At 46.4% G+C, this 17,389-nt stretch overlaps 19 non-coding genes across 19 annotated transcripts; all 19 read right to left on the bottom strand.

Annotated features, from left to right (window-relative positions):
* Nucleotides 1–407: 407 nt before the first annotated feature.
* LOC128498203 (U4 spliceosomal RNA) lies at nt 408–549 on the bottom strand. The gene has a single exon (XR_008354452.1). It is a non-coding gene; the product is annotated as a U4 spliceosomal RNA (small nuclear RNA).
* Nucleotides 550–1,040: 491 nt separating this feature from the next.
* Nucleotides 1,041–1,182, bottom strand: LOC128498202 (U4 spliceosomal RNA). The gene has a single exon (XR_008354451.1). It is a non-coding gene; the product is annotated as a U4 spliceosomal RNA (small nuclear RNA).
* A 491-nt stretch (nt 1,183–1,673) lies between these two features.
* On the bottom strand, nt 1,674–1,815 carry LOC128498495 (U4 spliceosomal RNA). The gene has a single exon (XR_008354720.1). It is a non-coding gene; the product is annotated as a U4 spliceosomal RNA (small nuclear RNA).
* Nucleotides 1,816–2,306: 491 nt separating this feature from the next.
* On the bottom strand, nt 2,307–2,448 carry LOC128498201 (U4 spliceosomal RNA). The gene has a single exon (XR_008354450.1). It is a non-coding gene; the product is annotated as a U4 spliceosomal RNA (small nuclear RNA).
* Nucleotides 2,449–2,939: 491 nt separating this feature from the next.
* Nucleotides 2,940–3,081, bottom strand: LOC128498472 (U4 spliceosomal RNA). Its single transcript, XR_008354698.1, has one exon. It is a non-coding gene; the product is annotated as a U4 spliceosomal RNA (small nuclear RNA).
* Nucleotides 3,082–3,572: 491 nt separating this feature from the next.
* On the bottom strand, nt 3,573–3,713 carry LOC128498521 (U4 spliceosomal RNA). The gene has a single exon (XR_008354743.1). It is a non-coding gene; the product is annotated as a U4 spliceosomal RNA (small nuclear RNA).
* Nucleotides 3,714–4,204: 491 nt separating this feature from the next.
* LOC128498200 (U4 spliceosomal RNA) lies at nt 4,205–4,346 on the bottom strand. The gene has a single exon (XR_008354449.1). It is a non-coding gene; the product is annotated as a U4 spliceosomal RNA (small nuclear RNA).
* Nucleotides 4,347–10,172: 5,826 nt separating this feature from the next.
* Nucleotides 10,173–10,314, bottom strand: LOC128498199 (U4 spliceosomal RNA). The gene has a single exon (XR_008354448.1). It is a non-coding gene; the product is annotated as a U4 spliceosomal RNA (small nuclear RNA).
* A 491-nt stretch (nt 10,315–10,805) lies between these two features.
* On the bottom strand, nt 10,806–10,947 carry LOC128498378 (U4 spliceosomal RNA). The gene has a single exon (XR_008354607.1). It is a non-coding gene; the product is annotated as a U4 spliceosomal RNA (small nuclear RNA).
* Nucleotides 10,948–11,438: 491 nt separating this feature from the next.
* Nucleotides 11,439–11,580, bottom strand: LOC128498453 (U4 spliceosomal RNA). The gene has a single exon (XR_008354679.1). It is a non-coding gene; the product is annotated as a U4 spliceosomal RNA (small nuclear RNA).
* Nucleotides 11,581–12,071: 491 nt separating this feature from the next.
* On the bottom strand, nt 12,072–12,213 carry LOC128498198 (U4 spliceosomal RNA). Its single transcript, XR_008354447.1, has one exon. It is a non-coding gene; the product is annotated as a U4 spliceosomal RNA (small nuclear RNA).
* Nucleotides 12,214–12,705: 492 nt separating this feature from the next.
* Nucleotides 12,706–12,847, bottom strand: LOC128498488 (U4 spliceosomal RNA). The gene has a single exon (XR_008354713.1). It is a non-coding gene; the product is annotated as a U4 spliceosomal RNA (small nuclear RNA).
* Nucleotides 12,848–13,338: 491 nt separating this feature from the next.
* On the bottom strand, nt 13,339–13,480 carry LOC128498148 (U4 spliceosomal RNA). The gene has a single exon (XR_008354403.1). It is a non-coding gene; the product is annotated as a U4 spliceosomal RNA (small nuclear RNA).
* Nucleotides 13,481–13,971: 491 nt separating this feature from the next.
* Nucleotides 13,972–14,113, bottom strand: LOC128498466 (U4 spliceosomal RNA). Its single transcript, XR_008354692.1, has one exon. It is a non-coding gene; the product is annotated as a U4 spliceosomal RNA (small nuclear RNA).
* A 491-nt stretch (nt 14,114–14,604) lies between these two features.
* LOC128498421 (U4 spliceosomal RNA) lies at nt 14,605–14,746 on the bottom strand. The gene has a single exon (XR_008354649.1). It is a non-coding gene; the product is annotated as a U4 spliceosomal RNA (small nuclear RNA).
* A 491-nt stretch (nt 14,747–15,237) lies between these two features.
* LOC128498361 (U4 spliceosomal RNA) lies at nt 15,238–15,379 on the bottom strand. The gene has a single exon (XR_008354592.1). It is a non-coding gene; the product is annotated as a U4 spliceosomal RNA (small nuclear RNA).
* Nucleotides 15,380–15,870: 491 nt separating this feature from the next.
* On the bottom strand, nt 15,871–16,012 carry LOC128498197 (U4 spliceosomal RNA). Its single transcript, XR_008354446.1, has one exon. It is a non-coding gene; the product is annotated as a U4 spliceosomal RNA (small nuclear RNA).
* Nucleotides 16,013–16,503: 491 nt separating this feature from the next.
* On the bottom strand, nt 16,504–16,645 carry LOC128498377 (U4 spliceosomal RNA). The gene has a single exon (XR_008354606.1). It is a non-coding gene; the product is annotated as a U4 spliceosomal RNA (small nuclear RNA).
* Nucleotides 16,646–17,136: 491 nt separating this feature from the next.
* On the bottom strand, nt 17,137–17,278 carry LOC128498452 (U4 spliceosomal RNA). The gene has a single exon (XR_008354678.1). It is a non-coding gene; the product is annotated as a U4 spliceosomal RNA (small nuclear RNA).
* Between the last annotated feature and the right edge of the window lie 111 nt (nt 17,279–17,389).

Raw genomic sequence — 17,389 nt, 5'->3', positions numbered from 1 at the left:
GGGCAGAGCATTGTGGGAGCGGTCATGCAAATTTCACTGGCGAGTGACCAATGGTTTCTCCGGAAAAGGCCTGGAAGCTCAGATCTTTCAGGCAAAATGCAAACGAGGGCCCACCTTCACGTTCCGAGACAAAATGCACTTGTTTACCTCATGGGGCCCAAAGGCTTTCCCTACTTTCAAGGGTTTGAAGAATCAAGATCTCTTTGATGAGATTACTAGAGCTGACCCCATATGCCTGTTAAGACGATAAGAGTCACACTCTTGGGTTAGGATATAACACGGAGATATGAAAGACTGGTTTGGACTAGGACAATTTGATGTACTGCAACAGGTAGGTCCGCAGCATGGAATGAGTTGTGGGTGCCGTGCTTTAAGCCGTATCTTCTATTATTAAACAGACACACCAGTCTCACAAGAGACCGTCAAAAATTGCCAGTGCTGACTATTTTTCAAGTCATCACGGCGGGGTATTGGGAAAAGTTTTCAATTAGCAATAATCACGCCTCGGTTAAAACCTCATGGGCTACGATACTGCCACTGCGCAAAGCTGGGCACCAGGCAGCTTTGGTATATAAAGTACGTCCACAAAGATCTCGTTAACGTTTTGGCTAGGTATGGGCAGTCATTAGGCCAGGGCAGAGCATTGTGGGAGCGGTCATGCAAATTTCACTGGCGAGTGACCAATGGTTTCTCCGGAAAAGGCCTGGAAGCTCAGATCTTTCAGGCAAAATGCAAAAGAGGGCCCACCTTCACGTTCCGAGACAAAATGCACTTGTTTACCTCATGGGGCTCAAAGGCTTTCCCTACTGTCAAGGGTTTGAAGAATCAAGATCTCTTTGATGAGATTACTAGAGCTGACCCAATATGCCTGTTAAGACGATAAGAGTCACACTCTTGGGTTAGGATATAACACGGAGATATGAAAGATGGGTTTGGACTAGGACAACCTGATGTGCTGCAACAGGTAGGTCCGCAGTATGGAACAAGTTGTGGGTACCGTGCTTTAAGCCGTATCTTCTATTATTAAACAGACACACCAGTCTCACAAGAGACCGTCAAAAATTGCCAGTGCTGACTATTTTTCAAGTCATCACGGCGGGGTATTGGGAAAAGTTTTCAATTAGCAATAATCACGCCTCGGTTAAAACCTCATGGGCTACGATACTGCCACTGCGCAAAGCTGGGGACTAGGCAGCTTTGGTATATAAAGGACGTCCACCAAGATCTCGTTAACGTTTTGGCTAGGTATGGGCGGTCATTAGGCCAGGGCAGAGCATTGTGGGAGCGGTCATGCAAATTTCACTGGCGAGTGACCAATGGTTTCTCCGGAAAAGGCCTGGAAGCTCAGATCTTTCAGGCAAAATGCAAACGAGGGCCCACCTTCACGTTCCGAGACAAAATGCACTTGTTTACCTCATGGGGCTCAAAGGCTTTCCCTACTGTCAAGGGTTTGAAGAATCAAGATCTCTTTGATGAGATTACTAGAGCTGACCCCATATGCCTGTTAAGACGATAAGAGTCACACTCTTGGGTTAGGATATAACACGGAGATATGAAAGATGGGTTTGGACTAGGACAACTTGATGTGCTGCAACAGGTAGGTCCGCAGTATGGAATGAGTTGCGGGTGACGTGCTTTAAGCCGTATCTTCTATTATTAAACAGACACACCAGTCTCACAAGAGACCGTCAAAAATTGCCAGTGCTGACTATTTTTCAAGTCATCACGGCGGGGTATTGGGAAAAGTTTTCAATTAGCAATAATCACACCTCGGTTAAAACCTCATGGGCTACGACACTGCCACTGCGCAAAACTGGGGACTAGGCAGCTTTGGTATATAAAGGACGTCCACCAAGATCTCGTTAACGTTTTGGCTAGGTATGGGCGGTCATTAGGCCAGGGCAGAGCATTGTGGGAGCGGTCATGCAAATTTCACTGGCGAGTGACCAATGGTTTCTCCGGAAAAGGCCTGGAAGCTCAGATCTTTCAGGCAAAATGCAAACGAGGGTCCACCTTCACGTTCCGAGACAAAATGCACTTGTTTACCTCATGGGGCTCAAAGGCTTTCCCTACTGTCAAGGGTTTGAAGAATCAAGATCTCTTTGATGAGATTACTAGAGCTGACCCCATATGCCTGTTAAGACGATAAGAGTCACACTCTTGGGTTAGGATATAACACGGAGATATGAAAGATGGGTTTGGACTAGGACAACTTGATGTGCTGCAACAGGTAGGTCCGCAGTAAGGAATGAGTTGCGGGTGCCGTGCTTTAAGCCGTATCTTCTATTATTAAACAGACACACCAGTCTCACAAGAGACCGTCAAAAATTGCCAGTGCTGACTATTTTTCAAGTCATCACGGCGGGGTATTGGGAAAAGTTTTCAATTAGCAATAATCACGCCTCGGTTAAAACCTCATGGGCTACGATACTGCCACTGCGCAAAGCTGGGGACTAGGCAGCTTTGGTATATAAAGGACGTCCACCAAGATCTCGTTAACGTTTTGGCTAGGTATGGGCGGTCATTAGGCCAGGGCAGCGCATTGTGGGAGCGGTCATGCAAATTTCACTGGCGAGTGACCAATGGTTTCTCCGGAAAAGGACTGGAAGCTCAGATCTTTCAGGCAAAACGCAAACGAGGGCCCACCTTCACGTTCCGAGACAAAATGCACTTGTTTACCTCATGGGGCTCAAAGGCTTTCCCTACTGTCAAGGGTTTGAAGAATCAAGATCTCTTTGATGAGATTACTAGAGCTGACCCCATATGCCTGTTAAGACGATAAGAGTCACACTCTTGGGTTAGGATATAACACGGAGATATGAGAGATGGGTTTGGACTAGGACAACTTGATGTGCTGCGACAGGTAGGTCCGCAGTATGGAATGAGTTGTGGGTGCCGTGCTTTAAGCCGTATCTTCTATTATTAAACAGACACACCAGTCTCACAAGAGACCGTCAAAAATTGCCGGTGCTGACTATTTTTCAAGTCATCACGGCGGGGTATTGGGAAAAGTTTTCAATTAGCAATAATCACACCTCGGTTAAAACCTCATGGGCTACGACACTGCCACTGCGCAAAGCTGGGGACTAGGCAGCTTTGGTATATAAAGGACGTCCACCAAGATCTCGTTAACGTTTTGGCTAGGTATGGGCGGTCATTAGGCCAGGGCAGAGCATTGTGGGAGCGGTCATGCAAATTTCACTGGCGAGTGACCAATGGTTTCTCCGGAAAAGGCCTGGAAGCTCAGATCTTTCAGGCAAAACGCAAACGAGGGCCCACCTTCACGTTCCGAGACAAAATGCACTTGTTTACCTCATGGGGCTCAAAGGCTTTCCCTACTGTCAAGGTTTTGAAGAATCAAGATCTCTTTGATGAGATTACTAGAGCTGACCCCATATGCCTGTTAAGACGATAAGAGTCACACTCTTGGGTTAGGATATAACACGGAGATATGAGAGATGGGTTTGGACTAAGACAACTTGATGTGCTGCAACAGGTAGGTCCGCAGTATGGAATGAGTTGTGGGTGCCGTGCTTTAAGCAGTGTCTTCTGTTATTAAACAGACACATCAGTCTCACAAGAGACCGTAAAAATTGCCAATGCTGACTATTTTTCAAGACATCACGGCGGGGTATTGGAAAAAGTTTTCAATTAGCAATAATCACGCCTCGGTTAAAACCTCATGGGCAACGATACTGCCACTGCGCAAAGCTGGGGACTAGGCAGCTTTGGTATATAAAGGATGTCCACCAAGATCTCGTTAACGTTTTGGCTAGGTATGGGCGGTCATTAGGCCAGGGCAGCGCATTGTGGGAGCGGTCATGCAAATTTCACTGGCGAGTGACCAATGGTTTCTCCGGAAAAGGCCTGGAAGCTCAGATCTTTCAGGCAAAATGCAAACGAGGGCCCACCTTCACGTTCCGAGACAAAATGCACTTGTTTACCTCATGGGGCTCAAAGGCTTTCCCTACTGTCAAGGGTTTGAAGAATCAAGATCTCTTTGATGAGATTACTAGAGCTGACCCCATATGCCTGTTAAGACGATAAGAGTCACACTCTTGGGTTAGGATATAACACGGAGATATGAAAGATGGGTTTGGACTAGGACAACTTGATGTGCTGCAACAGATAGGTCCGCAGTAAGGAATGAGTTGCGGGTGCCGTGCTTTAAGCCGTATCTTCTATTATTAAACAGACACACCAGTCTCACAAGAGACCGTCAAAAATTGCCAGTGCTGACTATTTTTCAAGTCATCACGGCGGGGTATTGGGAAAAGTTTTCAATTAGCAATAATCACGCCTCGGTTAAAACCTCATGGGCTACGATACTGCCACTGCGCAAAGCTGGAGACTAGGCAGCTTAGGTATGTAAAGGACGTCCACCAAGATCTCGTTAACGTTTTGGCTAGGTACGGGCGGTTATTAGGCCAGGGCAGAGCATTGTGGGAGCGGTCATGCAAATTTCACTGGCGAGTGACCAATGGTTTCTCCGGGAAAGGCCTGAAAGCTCAGATCTTTCAGGCAAAATGCAAACGAGGGCCCACCTTCACGTTCCGAGACAAAATGCACTTGTTTACCTCATGGGGCTCAAAGGCTTTCCCTACTGTCAAGGGTTTGAAGAATCAAGATCTCTTTGATGAGATTACTAGAGCTGACCCCATATGCCTGTTAAGACGATAAGAGTCACACTCTTGGGTTAGGATATAACACGGAGATATGAAAGACGGGTTTGGACTAGGACAACTTGATGTCCTTCAACAGGTAGGTCCGCAGTAAGGAATGAGTTGTGGGTGCCGTGCTTTAAGCCGTATCTTCTATTATTAAACAGACACACCAGTCTCACAAGAGACCGTCAAAAATTGCCAGTGCTGACTATTTTTCAAGTCATCACGGCGGGGTATTGGGAAAAGTTTTCAATTTTTTTTTTTTTTTTTTTTTTTATACCACTCAGTCCACGCACATCCCTCAGATGGTATTCCGGACGGCAATAGGGCAACATCCTCATGGTATATTTTTCCAAATAATCCCTCACCTCTTAGTGCAACATAAAACACATATATACAAATATATACAAAAACCCCAAACCCCCGCCGACCTCAACTAAACCCATACTCCAAAATCCTCCCGTGACCAGCCATAACAACCATCCTCGCCCCCTCCCTCCCTCCCCCAACCCTACGTCAACACCTCCCTAACCAACCTCACACCCAAGAACATCTCTCAACCCCCACCCCATTCCCTCCATTTCTTAGTTTTCCAAACCCCTTCCGCATCAACCTCCCCAAACTTCCGTAAATCCCTCAAAAAATACACATACATTCGTCCCCGAATCATCCTAACACAACCATCAACCTCAACCAAATCTTTCTTAAATATTAACAAATTCCTCACATCCCACAATGCTTCCTTCACACAACTTATCAACATCCAAAACAAACGTCTCCTCTTCTTATCTAAGTCACATAACCCAAAAAACACCTCTTCAAACCCCCATCCATCCATCCCTACTAACTCCTTAACAAACCTCCCCATTCTCTGCCACACTTGTACTGCATAGTCACAAACCCAAAACACATGCACCACACTTTCCACTCTACCACACCTATCCCTAGGACAAACTTCAGAAACACACAACTTTCTCACTCTCTGGAACTCCCTAGTTGGCAAACATCCGTGTACCGCCATCCAACTCACATCCCTCTGTCTATTAGCTAACTCCCTATCTGATACCATCTTCCACACCAACTGACTTTGACTTTCTGTCAACCCACCCAACCTAACACCCAACTCCCGATCCCTAATCATCCGTAACACACACCTCTTCTCCTCCCACATAGCCACAGTCACACCCTGCAATTCATACTTTTTAATTCCACACTCAATTCTCTCATAAAACCAAGGCACTCTGAAACATACCGGTTTCTTACGATCCAACACGTACAACCCATACCTCCTCAACAAATCACCCGCCGCGTATCTCAACATGCAACCTACCATTGACTCCTTCTTGCACACCTTCATACATACCCGTATATACTGTATCATCAAAAAACGTTCAATCTCAGGCATATCCATACCCCCTTTCTCTACTTGTAAGATCACTTTCTCCCTTTTCAAACGCTCCATCCTAGAATTCCAAAAAAACAAAAACAAACGTCTTACTAACTTCCTAATCACACTCGCACTACCAGGAAAAACCACATTTAAATACAACAACAACGGAACAATCACCACTTTCACAATTAACACTCTCCCAGAGAAGGATAAAGTCCTAGATGACCACAAACCTAACTTTTGATTAACCTTACTTACCACCTTATCCCAACTCTCACGTCCATCCAATCTCTCATCAAACTTAACCCCTAATACCTCAATCTCATCCTTCTTCACAGGCCATCCACACAGCTCCAATTCCCTCCAAGCACCAAACGCTTTGCACGCACACTTACCCCAATTAACCTTAAACCCACTCCCCATACAAAACCCATCCACCAACAACTTAACCCTTCTCAACCCAGCTTGCGTTCTGCATACTACCGTTACATCGTCCATATAGCCTAAAACTTTCAAACTCCTCCCATCACTACCAGGTATTTCTACTCCTCTCACAACCTTATCACTTCTAATCATTCTTAACAAAGGTTCAATCACACAAATAAACAGAATAGGTGACAATGGACAACCCTGCCTTACCCCTGACTTTACACAAAAACTCTCTGACAAACAACCATTCACCATCACTTTACTACTAATTCCTTCATACAAACTTCGCAACCACCTCAACATTCCTGCAGGTATCCCTAATCTTTCCAATATCCTAAACAAAAACCCATGCACCACCCTATCATACGCCTTCTCAAAATCAATCGTTGCAATCGCTACTTCCATCTTCCTGTCCATACAATACCACAAAGCATCCCGTAACACAATCAAACTATCACTAATCTGTCTCCCAGGCACCGCACACACTTGTTCCTCCCCAACCAAACTAGTAACAACCATCCTCAACCGATTCGCTAACACTTTTGCAATCACCTTGTAATCCACATTCAACAATGTAATCGGTCTCCAATTTCTCAAATCCCTTCTATCACCTTTTTTAAATAATAACACAATCACACCTTCTTTCATTGAATCTAGCAACACATTCTTACGCAACACTTCCACACAAACTTCCATAAAATCACTTCCAACTATATCCCAAAACTTGCAATAAAACTCGACAGGCAACCCATCACATCCAGGCGTCTTCCCTTTAGCCATACTCTTCACCACACATTCTAATTCATCCTTCGTTATTTCCCTTACCAAATCCTCAGCATCTATACTATCTATTCTCTTTTCTACACCATCCAAGATCTCACTCTCTACCTTTAAATCTCTAACTTTCTCCATATATAAATCCTTATAAAAATCCACCACCACATCCACTATCCCTACCCCATTCACAACACCCCCATCCTTATCAAACACACATTCCATTAAACTCTTCCCACCAAACGCCTTCTTAAAAAAGAACCTAGTGCACTTCTCGTCTTCTTCAAAAATTTTCACCCTAGCATGAAACATAATCTTTTTACCTTTCGTCTCAACATATTGATTAACCTGTTGTCTTGCTTCTCTCAACTCATTCGTAACATCCATACCAAGTACCCTCAACTTCCGTAAATACTCCAATCGTGTCTGCCACATAACCAACTCCCTCCTTTCCTTCTTTGCCCTAGCTCGCCCCATATTCACAAAAAATAACCTCACTTGCACTTTAACATATTCCCACCATCGACCCACCGACATAAACCACCTTTTCCTCCTACGCAAACCTAAATAAAACCTTTCAAAACTTTTAACCACCCACTCATCATCCATCAATCCCACATTCAACTTCCACTGTCTCCGCCCCATCATAATTTCTTCTGCAAATTCCACCTTACATAACAAACAAGCATGATCCGTAAAAGGCAATCTTACCCCACTCAATTCTACCCCATTCATACATTTTGAAAAGAAAATAAAATCGATCCTTGAGCACACCCTCCCATCCTCACTGAAAAAGGAAAAAAACCTTTCAGACGACTTACACAATCTAACCGAATCAATTAAACAAAAATCCTCCACCATTTGTCCCAATTCCCTACTAGATCCATCTAACTGTGCTCCCTTCCTACCCCCCACCCTATCCTCCGTCTTGAGTACGCAATTGAAATCACCTACCAAAAAGACCATCTCCCTCCCTGGCAACCATAACTTGACATGTTGGAATAAGGTCACCCTCTCCTTCCTCTCCACTGGTGCATAAACATTAATTAACTTAAAACCTACACCCCCATACCTGAAGAAAACCACCACCACCCTTCCCTTTTCCACCTCCACCACCCTGACTACTTGAAAGTCAAAACTTCGGAATAGTACTGCCACCCCACAATTCCGTCTAACCCCGAATGAAAAGACCGAAGGACCCAAGGTCCAAGGCTGGCTCTGCAATGGTTCCGATAGATTACACTCTTGCAGACAAAAGATATCCGCCTTTTGAACCTCCAACGCCTTGAAAACTACCACACGCCTTGCAGCTCCCTGAATGCTTCTAACATTGAGGGATGCAATACAAAGAGACCTCATATTTAATACTCATCAGCACTCTTCATACTACACCCCTCATGTCCCAGATCGGAACTTTTTAGTCAACGTCTCCTCCACCACCTCTGAAAAACTCTTCGCGGAGTCTGCCACTCTACGACTAAAGCCACCTTCAGGCTCCTCAGAACAAACAGAAAGTGGAGAACAACTTCCGTCGCCTTCCGAAAATACATCCATCCGGGGGGAATCAGGTGAAGACACACTTTCGCACTCCCGAACTCTTTTTTCGGTACTGCAGCCCTCTCCTGCATCCATCATCGCGGCCTCTACAAACCTACCTCCCGCCTGCCCGGGTTCCTGCTCTATCCGGCCAATATCTGGCAACTCCGCGGCACCAAGTGGAGGATCCTGGATTACCTCCAACAGTGTCACTTCCTGTTGGGGCGTGGTATCCATCCCAGGATCCACAACGGCACTTTGTACCACACTCATAGCCACCTTAACAACCGCTTCCTCCGACACCACAGCAACCACAGGCTGATCTTCCGGCGGCGGTTTGACAGCCGCTCCGGACGCAAGAGAAAATTGCTCCACCAATTTATCCACGTGCGCCGACCGCTCCGCCTCTATCCTCCTCTCTTCCTCCTCCTGCCTTTCAGCAGCCTTCTTGCGCTGCTCTCTAAGCACGGGGCATGACCATGCCCCATGTCCCACATCACCACAAATATCACATTTTCTGGGATTAGGACATTCAAAGGCTATATGCCCCTTCTGCTTGCAGTTGCGGCAGAACTTCTGATCTTCGACGCAGTGCTCCCCAGTGTGCCCAAACTTAAAACACTTGCGACAAAATTCAGGACAATTGGGGTAAAAAAGGTACCCCTGATTCCCCCCGATAGAAAAGTTCTGCGGAGGATGTATCATCCCTCCGTATCCCTTTTCATCTGGCTTTAGAGTTACCCAAAACCTCCTCCTACCGTTATACACTCCGAAAGGGTTCCTCACATATTCAGGTTCTCCTACCTTCGACGCATAACGGCTGAGAAAAGCCCCGATAGCATCATCCGGAACAAAAGGGTTGTACATATGTACAGTTATACACACCTTCCGAACTGCCATCGAAGGACGAAATACAATACCACGAAGTAATGGGTGCTCCGCTTGGGTCAGACTCCGCTCCATCAGATGTCGCGCTCCCCAGATAGACTTGAAAGTGACGTCAAAAAAACCGCGGTATCCAAAATCCTGAAGGCAAAAGATCTCCCCACGAGGCATCTGTAGAAGACCTTCCACGATTTGCATCTGCACCTCCTCCAGCGAAATCCTCCTCCGACGTTCTTCATCCTCGATGCAGATCCGTACCGTATTGGGAAAGTTCGGTACCGCCATCTCCACGATCGCAACTCGTTCCTAATGTCAGCTCTGTCGGGGCCCCCAATAGCAGCACCCGGCTTAAGACCCCATTTAAGGGGCCGATGCCGGGAGGCCGAGGGCCGAACTCCGCTAACACTAGGACCTCCTGACCAGACCGCCTGTACAAAGTACCCTTGGTCTTAGCCAAAAGGCCGAGAAGCGATATTATTAAACAGACACACCAGTCTCACAAGAGACCGTCAAAAATTGCCAGTGCTGACTATTTTTCAAGTCATCACGGCGGGGTATTGGGAAAAGTTTTCAATTAGCAATAATCACGCCTCGGTTAAAACCTCATGGGCTACGATACTGCCACTGCGCAAAGCTGGGGACTAGGCAGCTATGGTATATAAAGGACGTCCACCAAGATCTCGTTAACGTTTTGGCTAGGTATGGGCGGTCATTAGGCCAGGGCAGAGCATTGTGGGAGCGGTCATGCAAATTTCACTGGCGAGTGACCAATGGTTTCTCCGGAAAAGGCCTGGAAGCTCAGATCTTTCAGGCAAAATGCAAACGAGGGCCCACCTTCACGTTCCGAGACAAAATGCACTTGTTTACCTCATGGGGCTCAAAGGCTTTCCCTACTGTCAAGGGTTTGAAGAATCAAGATCTCTTTGATGAGATTACTAGAGCTGACCCCATATGCCTGTTAAGACGATAAGAATCACACTCTTGGGTTAGGATATAACACGGAGATATGAGAGATGGGTTTGGACTAGAACAACTTGATGTGCTGCAACAGGTAGGTCCGCAGTATGGAACGAGTTGTGGGTGCCGTGATTTAAGCCGTATCTTCTATTATTAAACAGACACACCAGTCTCACAAGAGACCGTCAAAAATTGCCAGTGCTGACTATTTTTCAAATCATCACGGCGGGGTATTGGGAAAAGTTTTCAATTAGCAATAATCACGCCTCGGTTAAAACCTCATGGGCTACGATACTGCCACTGCGCAAAGCTAAGGACTAGGCAGCTTTGGTATATAAAGGACGTCCACCAAGATCTCGTTAACGTTTTGGCTAGGTATGGGCGGTCATTAGGCCAGGGCAGAGCATTGTGGGAGCGGTCATGCAAATTTCACTGGCGAGTGACCAATGGTTTCTCCGGAAAAGGCCTGGAAGCTCAGATCTTTCAGGCAAAATGCAAACGAGGGCCCACCTTCACGTTCCGAGACAAAATGCACTTGTTTACCTCATGGGGCTCAAAGGCTTTCCCTACTGTCAAGGGTTTGAAGAATCAAGATCTCTTTGATGAGATTACTAGAGCTGACCCCATATGCCTGTTAAGACGATAAGAGTCACACTCTTGGGTTAGGATATAACACGGAGATATGAGAGATGGGTTTGGACTAGGACAACTTGATGTGCTGCAACAGGTAGGTCCGCAGTATGGAACGAATTGTGGGTGCCGTGCTTTAAGCCGTATCTTCTATTATTAAACAGACACACCAGTCTCACAAGAGACCGTCAAAAATTGCCAGTGCTGACTATTTTTCAAGTCATCACGGCGGGGTATTGGGAAAAGTTTTCAATTAGCAATAATCACGCCTCGGTTAAAACCTCATGGGCTACGATACTGCCGCTGCGCAAACCTGGGGACTAGGCAGCTTTGGTATATAAAGGACGTCCACCAAGATCTCGTTAACGTTTTGGCTAGGTATGGGCGGTCATTAGGCCAGGGCAGAGCATTGTGGGAGCGGTCATGCAAATTTCACTGGCGAGTGACCAATGGTTTCTCCGGAAAAGGCCTGGAAGCTCAGATCTTTCAGGCAAAATGCAAACGAGGGCCCACCTTCACGTTCCGAGACAAAATGCACTTGTTTACCTCATGGGGCTCAAAGGCTTTCCCTACTGTCAAGGGTTTGAAGAATCAAGATCTCTTTGATGAGATTACTAGAGCTGACCCCATATGCCTGTTAAGACGATAAGAGTCACACTCTTGGGTTAGGATATAACACGGAGATATGAAAGATGGGTTTGGACTAGGACAACTTGATGTGCTGCAACAGGTAGGTCCGCAGTAAGGAATGAGTTGCGGGTGCCGTGCTTTAAGCCGTATCTTCTATTATTAAACAGACACACCAGTCTCACAAGAGACCGTCAAAAATTGCCAGTGCTGACTATTTTTCAAGTCATCACGGCGGGGTATTGGGAAAAGTTTTCAATTAGCAATAATCACGCCTCGGTTAAAACCTCATGGGCTACGATACTGCCACTGCGCAAAGCTGGAGACTAGGCAGCTTAGGTATGTAAAGGACGTCCACCAAGATCTCGTTAACGTTTTGGCTAGGTACGGGCGGTTATTAGGCCAGGGCAGAGCATTGTGGGAGCGTGTCATGCAAATTTCACTGGCGAGTGACCAATGGTTTCTCCGGGAAAGGCCTGGAAGCTCAGATCTTTCAGGCAAAATGCAAACGAGGGCCCACCTTCACGTTCCGAGACAAAATGCACTTGTTTACCTCATGGGGCCCAAAGGCTTTCCCTACTGTCAAGGGTTTGAAGAATCAAGATCTCTTTGATGAGATTACTAGAGCTGACCCCATATGCCTGTTAAGACGATAAGAGTCACACTCTTGGGTTAGGATATAACACGGAGATATGAAAGACGGGTTTGGACTAGGACAACTTGATGTGCTGCGACAGGTAGGTCCGCAGTATGGAACGAGTTGTGGGTGCCATGCTTTAAGCCGTATCTTCTATTATTAAACAGACACACCAGTCTCACAAGAGACCGTCAAAAACTGCCAGTGCTGACTATTTTTCAAGCCATCACGGCGGGGTATTGGGAAAAGTTTTCAATTAGCAATAATCACGCCTCGGTTAAAACCTCATGGGCTACGATACTGCCACTGCGCAAAGCTGGGGACTAGGCAGCTTTGGTATATAAAGGACGTCCACCAAGATCTCGTTAACGTTTTGGCTAGGTATGGGCGGTCATTAGGCCAGGGCAGAGCATTGTGGGAGCGGTCATGCAAATTTCACTGGCGAGTGACCAATGGTTTCTCCGGAAAAGGCCTGGAAGCTCAGATCTTTCAGGCAAAATGCAAACGAGGGCCCACCTTCACTTTCCGAGACAAAATGCACTTGTTTATCTCATGGGGCTCAAAGGCTTTCCCTACTGTCAAGGGTTTGAAGAATCAAGATCTCTTTGATGAGATTACTAGAGCTGACCCCATATGCCTGTTAAGACGATAAGAGTCACACTCTTGGGTTAGGATATAACACGGAGATATGAAAGATGGGTTTGGACTAGGACAACTTGATGTGCTTCAACAGGTAGGTCCGCAGTAAGGAATGAGTTGTGGGTGCCGTGCTTTAATCCGTATCTTCTATTATTAAACAGACACACCAGTCTCACAAGAGACCGTCAAAAATTGCCAGTGCTGACTATTTTTCAAGTCATCACGGCGGGGTATTGGGAAAAGTTTTCAATTAGCAATAATCACGCCTCGGTTAAAACCTCATGGGCTACGATATTGCCACTGCGCAAAGCTGGGGACTAGGCAGCTATGGTATATAAAGGACGTCCACCAAGATCTCGTTAACGTTTTGGCTAGGTATGGGCGGTCATTAGGCCAGGGCAGAGCATTGTGTGAGCGGTCATGCAAATTTCACTGGCGAGTGACCAATGGTTTCTCCGGAAAAGGCCTGGAAGCTCAGATCTTTCAGGCAAAATGCAAACGAGGGCCCACCTTCACGTTCCGAGACAAAATGCACTTGTTTACCTCATGGGGCTCAAAGGCTTTCCCTACTGTCAAGGGTTTGAAGAATCAAGATCTCTTTGATGAGATTACTCGAGCTGACCCCATATGCCTGTTAAGACGATAAGAGTCACACTCTTGGGTTAGGATATAACACGGAGATATGAGAGATGGGTTTGGACTAGGACAACTTGATGTGCTGCAACAGGTAGGTCCGCAGTATGGAACGGGTTGTGGGTGCCGTGATTTAAGCCGTATCTTCTATTATTAAACAGACACACCAGTCTCACAAGAGACCGTCAAAAATTGCCAGTGCTGACTATTTTTCAAGTCATCACGGGGGGGAATTGGGAAAAGTTTTCAATCAGCAATAATCACGCCTCGGTTAAAACCTCATGGGCTACGATACTGCCACTGCGCAAAGCTGAGGACTAGGCAGCGTTGGTATATAAAGGATGTCCACCAAGATCTCGTTAACGTTTTGGCTAGGTATGGGCGGTCATTAGGCCAGGGCAGAGCATTGTGGGAGCGGTCATGCAAATTTCACTGGCGAGTGACCAATGGTTTCTCCGGAAAAGGCCTGGAAGCTCTGATCTTTCAGGCAAAATGCAAACGAGGGCCCACCTTCACGTTCCGAGACAAAATGCACTTGTTTACCTCATGGGGCTCAAAGGCTTTCCCTACTGTCAAGGGTTTGAAGAATCAAGATCTCTTTGATGAGATTACTAGAGCTGACCCCATATGCCTGTTAAGACGATAAGAGTCACACTCTTGGGTTAGGATATAACACGGAGATATGAAAGATGGGTTTGGACTAGGACAACTTGATGTGCTGCAACAGGTAGGTCCGCAGTAAGGAATGAGTTGCGGGTGCCGTGCTTTAAGCCGTATCTTCTATTATTAAACAGACACACCAGTCTCACAAGAGACCGTCAAAAATTGCCAGTGCTGACTATTTTTCAAGTCATCACGGCGGGGTATTGGGAAAAGTTTTCAATTAGCAATAATCACGCCTTGGTTAAAACCTCATGGGCTACGATACTGCCACTGCGCAAAGCTGGGTACCAGGCAGCTTTGGTATATAAAGGACGTCCACCAAGATCTCGTTAACGTTTTGGCTAGGTATGGGCAGTCATTAGGCCAGGGCAGAGCATTGTGGGAGCGGTCATGCAAATTTCACTGGCGAGTGACCAATGGTTTCTCCGGAAAAGGCCTGGAAGCTCAGATCTTTCAGGCAAAATGCAAACGAGGGCCCACCTTCACGTTCCGAGACAAAATGCACTTGTTTACCTCATGGGGCTCAAAGGCTTTCCCTACTGTCAAGGGTTTGAAGAATCAAGATCTCTTTGATGAGATTACAAGAGCTGACCCCATATGCCTGTTAAGACGATAAGAGTCACACTCTTGGGTTAGGATATAACACGGAGATATGAAAGATGGGTTTGGACTAGGACAACCTGATGTGCTGCAACATGTAGGTCCGCAGTATGGAATGAGTTGTGGGTACCGTGCTTTAAGCCGTATCTTCTATTATTAAACAGACACACCAGTCTCACAAGAGACCGTCAAAAATTGCCAGTGCTGACTATTTTTCAAGTCATCACGGCGGGGTATTGGGAAAAGTTTTCAATTAGCAATAATCACGCCTCGGTTAAAACCTCATGGGCTACGATACGGCCACTGCGCAAAGCTGGGCACTAGGCAGCTTTGGTATATAAAGGACGTCCACCAAGATCTCGTTAACGTTTTGGCTAGGTATGGGCGGTCATTAGGCCAGGGCAGAGCATTGTGGGAGCGGTCATGCAAATTTCACTGGCGAGTGACCAATGGTTTCTCCGGAAAAGGCCTGGAAGCTCAGATCTTTCAGGCAAAATGCAAACGAGGGCCCACCTTCACGTTCCGAGACAAAATGCACTTGTTTACCTCATGGGGCCCAAAGGCTTTCCCTACTTTCAAGGGTTTGAAGAATCAAGATCTCTTTGATGAGATTACTAGAGCTGACCCCATATGCCTGTTAAGACGATAAGAGTCACACTCTTGGGTTAGGATATAACACGGAGATATGAAAGACTGGTTTGGACTAGGACAATTTGATGTACTGCAACAGGTAGGTCCGCAGCATGGAATGAGTTGTGGGTGCCGTGCTTTAAGCCGTATCTTCTATTATTAAACAGACACACCAGTCTCACAAGAGACCGTCAAAAATTGCCAGTGCTGACTATTTTTCAAGTCATCACGGCGGGGTATTGGGAAAAGTTTTCAATTAGCAATAATCACGCCTCGGTTAAAACCTCATGGGCTACGATACTGCCACTGCGCAAAGCTGGGGACTAGGCAGCTATGGTATATAAAGGACGTCCACCAAGATCTCGTTAACGTTTTGGCTAGGTATGGGCGGTCATTAGGCCAGGGCAGAGCATTGTGGGAGCGGTCATGCAAATTTCACTGGCGAGTGACCAATGGTTTCTCCGGAAAAGGCCTGGAAGCTCAGATCTTTCAGGCAAAATGCAAACGAGGGCCCACCTTCACGTTCCGAGACAAAATGCACTTGTTTACCTCATGGGGCTCAAAGGCTTTCCCTACTGTCAAGGGTTTGAAGAATCAAGATCTCTTTGATGAGATTACTAGAGCTGACCCCATATGCCTGTTAAGACGATAAGAATCACACTCTTGGGTTAGGATATAACACGGAGATATGAGAGATGGGTTTGGACTAGAACAACTTGATGTGCTGCAACAGGTAGGTCCGCAGTATGGAACGAGTTGTGGGTGCCGTGATTTAAGCCGTATCTTCTATTATTAAACAGACACACCAGTCTCACAAGAGACCGTCAAAAATTGCCAGTGCTGACTATTTTTCAAATCATCACGGCGGGGTATTGGGAAAAGTTTTCAATTAGCAATAATCACGCCTCGGTTAAAACCTCATGGGCTACGATACTGCCACTGCGCAAAGCTAAGGACTAGGCAGCTTTGGTATATAAAGGACGTCCACCAAGATCTCGTTAACGTTTTGGCTAGGTATGGGCGGTCATTAGGCCAGGGCAGAGCATTGTGGGAGCGGTCATGCAAATTTCACTGGCGAGTGACCAATGGTTTCTCCGGAAAAGGCCTGGAAGCTCAGATCTTTCAGGCAAAATGCAAACGAGGGCCCACCTTCACGTTCCGAGACAAAATGCACTTGTTTACCTCATGGGGCTCAAAGGCTTTCCCTACTGTCAAGGGTTTGAAGAATCAAGATCTCTTTGATGAGATTACTAGAGCTGACCCCATATGCCTGTTAAGACGATAAGAGTCACACTCTTGGGTTAGGATATAACACGGAGATATGAGAGATGGGTTTGGACTAGGACAACTTGATGTGCTGCAACAGGTAGGTCCGCAGTATGGAACGAATTGTGGGTGCCGTGCTTTAAGCCGTATCTTCTATTATTAAACAGACACACCAGTCTCACAAGAGACCGTCAAAAATTGCCAGTGCTGACTATTTTTCAAGTCATCACGGCGGGGTATTGGGAAAAGTTTTCAATTAGCAATAATCACGCCTCGGTTAAAACCTCATGGGCTACGATACTGCCGCTGCGCAAACCTGGGGACTAGGCAGCTTTGGTATATAAAGGACGTCCACCAAGATCTCGTTAACGTTTTGGCTAGGTATGGGCGGTCATTAGGCCAGGGCAGAGCATTGTGGGAGCGGTCATG

Source organism: Spea bombifrons, chromosome 5 (genome assembly GCF_027358695.1).
Source record: "Spea bombifrons isolate aSpeBom1 chromosome 5, aSpeBom1.2.pri, whole genome shotgun sequence".
Classification (NCBI taxonomy): domain Eukaryota; kingdom Metazoa; phylum Chordata; class Amphibia; order Anura; family Pelobatidae; genus Spea; species Spea bombifrons.
This window is presented reverse-complemented; position numbering and strand designations above follow the sequence as displayed.